At 46.0% G+C, this 8,444-nt stretch overlaps 1 non-coding gene across 1 annotated transcript; it reads right to left on the bottom strand.

Moving 5' to 3' along the window:
- Positions 1–4,798: 4,798 nt before the first annotated feature.
- trnaa-ugc (transfer RNA alanine (anticodon UGC)) lies at positions 4,799–4,870 on the bottom strand. The gene has a single exon. It is a non-coding gene; the product is annotated as a tRNA-Ala (tRNA).
- Between the last annotated feature and the right edge of the window lie 3,574 nt (positions 4,871–8,444).

The following is an 8,444-nucleotide window of genomic DNA, read 5'->3' as shown; positions in this document are numbered from 1 at the left end:
TCTGCCCCTCACCAACAGGTCAGCTTGTCTTGCCATACAGGCAGAGTGCTCTGACCTCAGACGGAGTCTCATCGATGAGGAGCGCAGAGACACTCTCAGGGACGCTTTAACCCACTTATGTGTGGGTCTGTGCCCTCTCAGTGGCCCCTTTGCTGTGATCAGGACTGACCCTGCCCCTGGTTTTGCTGCATTGGCAGGGGATGGGGCCCTTGCTATGCACAGACTAGTTGTTGAGGTGGGCAATGCTGAGAATGTCAATAAGAACCCAGTAGCGGAGAAGACTGTTCAAGAAATTCAGGGGGAGATTCTTCATCTCGAGCCTAACTGTAGGGCTGTTACTCCCCTGTTACTCTCTGTCACTACGGCCAACCTGAACAGTCGTGTTAGGTCGTGTGGATTGTCTGCCCGTGAAATGCTGCTTCAGCGTGACCAGTTCTCCCATAGGCAGTTGCTTGTGGTCGACCAGGACCTCATCTTGAAACAACACTCGGAGCGTGTCACCAACCATCCGTACAGCATGAAGTCAAAGGTGCCCTCTGGTCGTGTGGCCGTGCCTCCCGCCATTCGACCTGGTGAACTGGTGTACCGGTATGGTGACTGGAATAAGTCAAAGGCCCGTGACAGGTACCTCGTCACGAGTGTGGATGGTTCATGGTGCAATATCTAGAAGTTCACGGGGTCTCAACTCCGTCACACCTCCTACAGGGTCAGGCTGGGTGACTGCTACAAAGTGGAAGGTCCCTCTACGGCCTCTGAACCCCTTGCGGACAATTTCGCGTCTGATGAGGACTTGGACAACCCTGCCCCGCACTGCCTTGACATACCGCCAGCCATTGCCGAGCCCCCACCTGCACCTTGCCTGCCTTGTGATAACGATTTGAGGCTGGGGGATGAGACTGTGCCTCCCGTCGAGGTCGAGCCTGGGGGGAGCTCCCCTGGCGAGTGTGTGCCTGCTCTTGCACATGATGCTGCACCTCGACGCTCAGAGTGTCGCCGGCATTTAGAGGACTTTGAACTTTAGGCCAGTTGGTTGTGTGTACTGGTGATAATGTTTTGTAGCAACCACAACCAATACTGGCGCTGGGTACGGCCACGACAAGTGATTTTCTCTCTTTATTACTTAATTATCTACAAACAAAGCAGAGAAAGATGTAAAAGAGGCTCTACTTGAATGAATGCCCTCCATTTACCGAGACACATGTAGCTTTCTTTATGGGATGATAGGCAAAAGATTTCTGTTACAGGGTAGACCAACCCAATTATCATTCAGACTACTGATCTCATTTACTTTCTAGCTGTCGGACCCATTTGGCCTTGTCAGTGTTGACTATACACTGCATTGCCAAAAGTCTGGACACCTGAACATCACACCTATATATGCTTTTTGAACAGCTCATTCCATAAGCATGGGTATTAAGATGGAATTGGGACCTGCTTTGCTGCTATAACGGCCTCTACTGCTCCAGCAAGGCTTTTCCCTAGATTTTAGAAAGTGGCTGTGGGGATTTCCTCACATTTAGCCACAAGAGCAAGCTGTATTCCAATTCATCCCAAAGATGTTCCATGGGGTTGAGGTCAGGCCAATGTGCAGGCCAGTCAAGTTCTTCCACACCAAACTCAGTAAACCGTGTGTTCCATTGCCACACCAACATTAGTGATCTGTCAGGAACCAACAATGGTTGTTATCAATCAACAGCTTTAATTTCACATCTCAAGCTTGACTTGCCGGGACCGGGAGGCGAACCCGTATCGCCCGCACCGCAGGAGACATCGCTAACCGCTCGACTAAAGGGTCAGACCCGCGAGCCAGCGGCCAGCGTGTCTTCTTATCCATGCACGTTACAGTATATTCAGAGGAAACCGACAAATGGCTACTGTCTGTAGGGTTCGAACCTGCGTGGGTAAACCCCAATGGATTTCATATCCATCCATTATCTAAACTGCTTATTCTACTCTCAGGGTCGCGGGGATGCCGGAGCCTATGTAGAAGGTTGAAAATCGCTAACCTCAGAAATTAGTAGAGAGAAAAACAGACACCCACTAGTTCACTGCACTGCTATTTCACGTCCAGGCCGCTAGATAACGCATTGCTGTTAGATTGCTTTTCCAGCACACGCGGGAAGAATAAATCTTCCTGTCGTTAAGTTAACACCAGCTCATTGTGTATGTGTTCTACTCTTTAACACAGCACAGGCAGGATTGAGAACTTGTTGCCCCCTGACCGGCAGGTTCAGGAGGTAACAAATTTGGGGGCTCGTCCAGGATTAGTGCCTCAAGATCTGCATGATCCTGATTTCCTGTTTCCTGAGCCGATGATTACTCGACAAGAATTGAGATAGGACATTCAGCACCAGCTTCATCAGCTGACCAGCTCTGCCAACAACAACATACTCTACAAGCTTGCAGTATCATGCCAAGACGAGGTGGAAGAAGGTTTGCCAGGCGTGGAATCTACCGACGTGGAATTCTTTGACTTCATCAGTATCGGAATACTTTATTCATTGTTAACTTTTTGAGAAGTAAACAACTGAGGAGTCTCGAGGACTAAGGGATGGCTCGCCTGGTTGCCTTTCGCAGCCTCAATGATGAACTGCAATCGCTTCGGACAGCTGATGGATACGTTCAAGCATCTGATGAAGAGGACACTGATTCAGTGTCAGAGACTGAACCAGTGGCAGTAGCACCACCAATGATGAGTAAGACGGCACCAACACCAGTGGCTGTCGATCAGGTAACAGGGTTGGTCAAATTGACAGATGTTGCAGCATTGCTGCCGCCTAGAAAATATAAGATTCATGGTGGCACAAATTTCTGATTCAGATTCTGATTTGAGTTTTAACAGTTCGTGTAAACAAATTGGTGAAGGGCTAGCCGAAAGTTTCACAGACGCTGAAGTCATTAGAACGGTGCTCAAGATAATTAAGACATGCTCATTACCAAAGATAACCTGACTGTAGCTGAGCTGAAGCATTTTCTCAGGGCACACCTTAAGAGATAAAAGTAGAGCTGAATTGTTCCAGGAACTGAGCAACGCAAAACAACACGACAAAGAAAGCCCACAGTAATGTATGTACAGGCTGATGGGGTTGAAACAACGTGTATTGTTTGCTTCTAAACGAAATGCAGGATTCCAGTATGACAGCAAACTAGTGCAGGGAGGGTTCCTCCATTCACTGTACCAGGGGATGAATGAGAAATGCTCGTGCATCAGACGAGATATCAAACCACAAATCTCAAACATGAGTGTCGCTGATGATTTCATCTTAGGGACGATAACACGGCCAGTTAGTGAGGACACAGAGAGACCAAACCGTTTGGGTCAGACGCACAAACAAAAAACAGTCCGTTTCAATGCAGCGCAGCAGGACAGAGACAGCAGTGGGCGCTGCAGCTGCCCTCTGCAATACAATAGGATGGATTAAATGCAGAAGACGCATTCATTGTAACCTGTACAATGACAAAATACAGTGGCTTTCTTCTTCTTCTTTTCTTTAAAAATGCTTGGAAGACAGCTATGCTTTTTTTAATGCATCCTTTTCTCTTTTATTATAAAAATACATATCACACCACACATTTTATATTTACATATTTAAACAAATGTATACAAAATGCTTAAACATAGAACAAAAAGCAAAAAAAGCAAAATATAAAACATTTAACTAAAATTGAAAACACGTAGACGAGACAAACAAAAAAAATAGTGAGGTAACCTGCAGACTTTCAGCATAGCCCCCAACCTACAGGCCCCCCACTCAATAAAAGAAATCAAATGTAAAAACACAGATAAACAAGACAGAAAATAATGAGGTAACTGGCAGACATGTGGCATTAATTCCAGCCTACAGGCTCCCCACCAAATCAAAGAAATCAAATATTAAAACACAGATAGACAAGACAGAAAATGTGTGCAGCTGTGCTCACCACTATAACGCCATTGTGATGGCAGCAACGTAATGTACCACTATTCATTTGACAAAGAAGAAGGACCAGTGAGTGTTGGGAGAGTTTACTCTCCCTTTGAATATAACAGAATAGCCTCATATCAGGAACCATACTGACTAAGTTGGCTAAAGCTAGTATTTTGTTAGGGTCCAGACAAATCAACACTCGGCGTCTAATGTGTCCACATGGTCTTTATCATCGTACTAATATTTCAACATAACCAGCCCAGCATAACATTGTGGAGACCAATTCTAGTGAATCACAGAATGGATTTTAAAATGCTGCCCCTTGTTTATAAATTTCTTAAATGGTTAAGAGCCGAAATCTATCACTGACCTGCTGTTTGAATAGGAACCTTCCAGACCTCTCAGGTCATCTAATGCTGCTCTGTCGAACATGGTGATGCAGCGGTCAGTCAGTGTGCAGCACATGTCAGAACAAACTACCTGAAGAGATAAAAACCTTTTTTTTCACCGCTGCATTTCACTAAATAACCACTTTACCTTTATGAAGCTTTTATTTCTTGTCTTTTGTACATTTTCTTTTAACATTCTATTTTGGTACTAATCTAATCGTTTCATCTCGTTCTTTGTCTCGTTAATGTCTTTTTATGTCTTTATGTAAAGCAGTTTGAATTGCCTTTGTGTATGAAATGTGCAATATAAATATGGTTGCTTTGCACTACAGCGACGACTGTTGATGGGAAGTTCAGCTGCACTGCCCGAAAGACTGACAGATGTTCAGTAATTCACACGCATGTTCTGTACAGGACGTAACACATACGGTGGCAGAGGTGTTGGCCACAGCAGTTGAAGGATGGCTATTTTCAAAAGGCAGACATGACTACTAAAACATGTGGAGATGCCGGGGATTGAACCCGGGGCCTCATACATGCAAAGCATGCGCTCTACCACTGAGCTACATCCCCTGTTTCAATGAAAATCACGTGATACACTTTGTTGTGGCGTACGGACAGCCACTATGCCACGTGTCTCAGTAATGATCTTTACCAGTAAAACTGGTATTATTTTGCCACTTAAAGACGTAGGCGTGCGTCATTTATGCTGGGAACATGTCCCCACCTCTTTTTGTCATGGGTCTTTTAGTGCAGAACACTTTTTGAAAGCCTTTAGTTAGTTTACCTTAATGATGAGTAAAATCACGTTGGCACATATGTGATTAATAGAGACCCAACATGCTTACTGATCGGTGAATCTAAATGTAAGGACCTTTTAGAATCTGGAGATCTTTGGTGTTTCATTTGCCAGCATGCTTGTGTCTTAAAACGTTTCCTGTGTGGGTGTGGTTTCCAAACATGTGGACCAATGGGATGTATTTGTTATTAGAATTTTTGTTATCGGCCAATGATATGATGTGGAGTGTTCTGCCCGCGAAATCGCGGGGTCGCAACGGTCGATCTCCTCGCGAAAAGGAGGGAGCTTGGAGATTGAGCAGGACTCCAAGGAGAGAGGTCCCATTTTTTTATCTCTCTCTCTGCGGCCCCGTTTGAGTGCCCGTTTCGCGGAGACTTTGTACACAGCCGTGTACTGGACGCATTTGAGGACCCGAGGGTTGCGATTGGCCCACGGTCGGGTGGTTGCTGGTGGGGTTTGTTTCGGGTCGGATTGCTTCGTTTCCCACCGGAGGACCATTGTCTTCGCCGGGGTTTTCGGAACGTTGCGACCTGTGGCCATCTTGCGGACGAAGGCCCTGCCGGGGAGCCGACGGCAAGCACAGCGCCGACCATTGAAGGCCCTGCCGGGGAGCCGACGGCAAACACAGCGCCGACCATCCTCTGAACTACACACAGCCTCCCGGTCGTGGGAGCGTTGGGTCGTGAGTAACTTGGACAGAGCCTTTATACACACACACCCACGCACTTTTGTCTCGTCGCCTGGGCATCGTAGGGTGTCTGCCTCGCCCTGCGCTTATAGAACTGGTTTAATGTGCACCAACGGGCCCCAACAGAAAGCGCTGGGTATTTTGTATTCTTTTGATACTTTCTTTCTGTGTATTGTGAACGGTTGTCACACCCTGTGAAATTTTAATTAATGTTTAGTTGATCAACAGTAGCATCACCAATCGATCCCAGCACAATAGAACAGCACCAAATCAAATGCAGCACTGTCGATGTGTGCAGACATAACACCACACTCGTGTGGTACTCTGTTTTTTTTCTCTCTCTCTCCCTCTCTTTCTCACTCTCTCTCTCTCTCTCTCTCTCTCTCTCTCTCTCTCTCTCTCTCTCTCTCTCTCTCTCTCTCTCTCTCATTATTATCCAATAAATCCTATTATTATTAATTATATTTCGGGTGTATTGGCAGCTCGTTTACTTTTGGAGTGCTGGTAATAAGCGTGTACGGTATTTCAGTACACAGCAGGGTTACACGATCTGCCTTAACCACAGGTTTGTTTAAATTCTGGGAAGATACACCATTCACTAGCCTTAGGTAAGTGTAGTATTTTCTCAGTGGAGGCACCGCGCTACTACACTGATACATATCCTGGTTAATTATTTCTATTATCATTTATCACTATTGTTGTCATTAGTGGCACTAGCCTATGTAACCAGGTTAAAATTAATGTTTTTATTTTATTTTGTTTGAGTATGAAATATCACCAAATCCTGTCTGTGTGCTGTTATTTGTGTTTACTACATTTTATTTAATGTCATTATTTACTTTTATTTATGTTTTCCAACGACCGTCATATACGTGTACTGTCGCTTTAAGAGAGAGGTCTTGTGGGTACACGGAAGAGGGAACGCGGGAGAGGCCATTTTTGTTTTGTGGGAGGAGTCTCAAGCAGCAATCGAGCCGAGCCACACGTGTTTCTTACCGTGGGACAGTTTTGCTGGTTGAGGAGAACGTAACCTTGAGTATCCCTGTAAGAAGATACTGCAAGCTGTGGGATAAAATACTTGTTTATCCTTTCTTACATCGGAGTCCCGTGGACGGTTTCTACTTCTAACGCACACGAGTGGAGTCCGGGTAGTGGTTGAACTTCGACCCCCACGTCCGTAAGAAACACCGCTCCCGCTGGAGGACTGGACGGTTGTCGAAGGGTTTGAAACCAAAATAAATGGCAAGGTGGGCCAAATAGAGTCCTGTGTGTCCCCGCTCTTTCCTTGATCATGATGATGATAATGATGATGAGAGACTGAGGGCCCCCCACAACACCTGGGGCCCCACCCAACTAGAACACAACGCAGAGCTAATGATGAGAGTGACGGGCATGCAGCAGGCTGACCAGCATAGAACAGCATAGGACTGCCCCCGTTACACCTACTAGTGCACAGGAGGTTCGGCCAGCTCAACATTCCACCGCTGAGAACTCAGGATCCTGTTGCGCCATTGGGTTTGCTTGTAACACTTTAGTAATTGGTAGCATTACGATGTTGTCTTGTTCAAATGTGCTTGGCGTTGCTCGCCAGTGAAGAAGGGGTTACATAAATAAAGACACGTTGCTGCTCTGCGGTCTTTATGCATGACCCCAACCAACCAGAGGAGGCAATAGTGCAGCGACCAGGACATACACCCACATCCAGCATCCCACCCGCAGACACGGCCTATTGCGTCCGTAGGGATGCTCGACCAAGCCGGAAGTAACACGGGGATTCGAACCAGCGAGCCCCGTGTTGGTAGGCAATTGGTGTTAGGACATACTCAAACTTAATCCAATCCAACTCCACCTCCATCCTGGTCAAAGTCTCTGGCACATTTTCAGCCACTCAAACCAAAATTTTCTCAAACATTCCTGCATCACATACCAACACATTCATAGTAGCATACATACATTCATTTAGACATCCGTGCAGTCACCTACAAATGCACACAACTATGTTCACTCACATGTACGTACACACACACACACACAAATACATGAACATGCACACACACACGCGCACACACGTGTACAAATGCACATATACATTCAGCTGATATATTCGCAACCAAACGTCACTCTGTAATGCCCACATGCCTCACTCAGCCTTTCCTATTTCCATTCCCATTCCTACATTCCTATTGTGTGACTCATCCTCTATATGGCTACAGATATGGGGGGGGGGGGTTCACAGAAGACCCTCTGTAAAACATCCACCTTAAGACTAAAGACATTTGGAAACGCAATCTGGTAGTGTGTGTGTGTGTGTGTGAGTGTGTGTGCGTTTTTATTGCCTCTTGGAGACCTTTTCCGGTCGACCTTGCTGGAACCAGTAGTCCTCATGCCAAAGCTTGGTCCCAATGAGGCAAAACGTCATTTCTGAGGTTTCTGAGGACCTGGATAAGGTTAGGGGTAAGGTGTGAATTGAGGTTAGGTTAAGGTTGGGTTTGGGTTAGGCATGATTCAAGATTCAAGATTACTTTATTTGTCCCTAGGGAACTATGGCTTGGACTTAGATAGCTGCCGCATAAAAATACACACATTATAGTGCAGTAACAAACAAAGTGCATAGAACAGACAAGTGAATCGGTTATAAGGTCAGGGTTTGGGTGAGGCTG

Source organism: Lampris incognitus, chromosome 11 (assembly GCF_029633865.1).
Source record: "Lampris incognitus isolate fLamInc1 chromosome 11, fLamInc1.hap2, whole genome shotgun sequence".
Classification (NCBI taxonomy): domain Eukaryota; kingdom Metazoa; phylum Chordata; class Actinopteri; order Lampriformes; family Lampridae; genus Lampris; species Lampris incognitus.
This window is presented reverse-complemented; position numbering and strand designations above follow the sequence as displayed.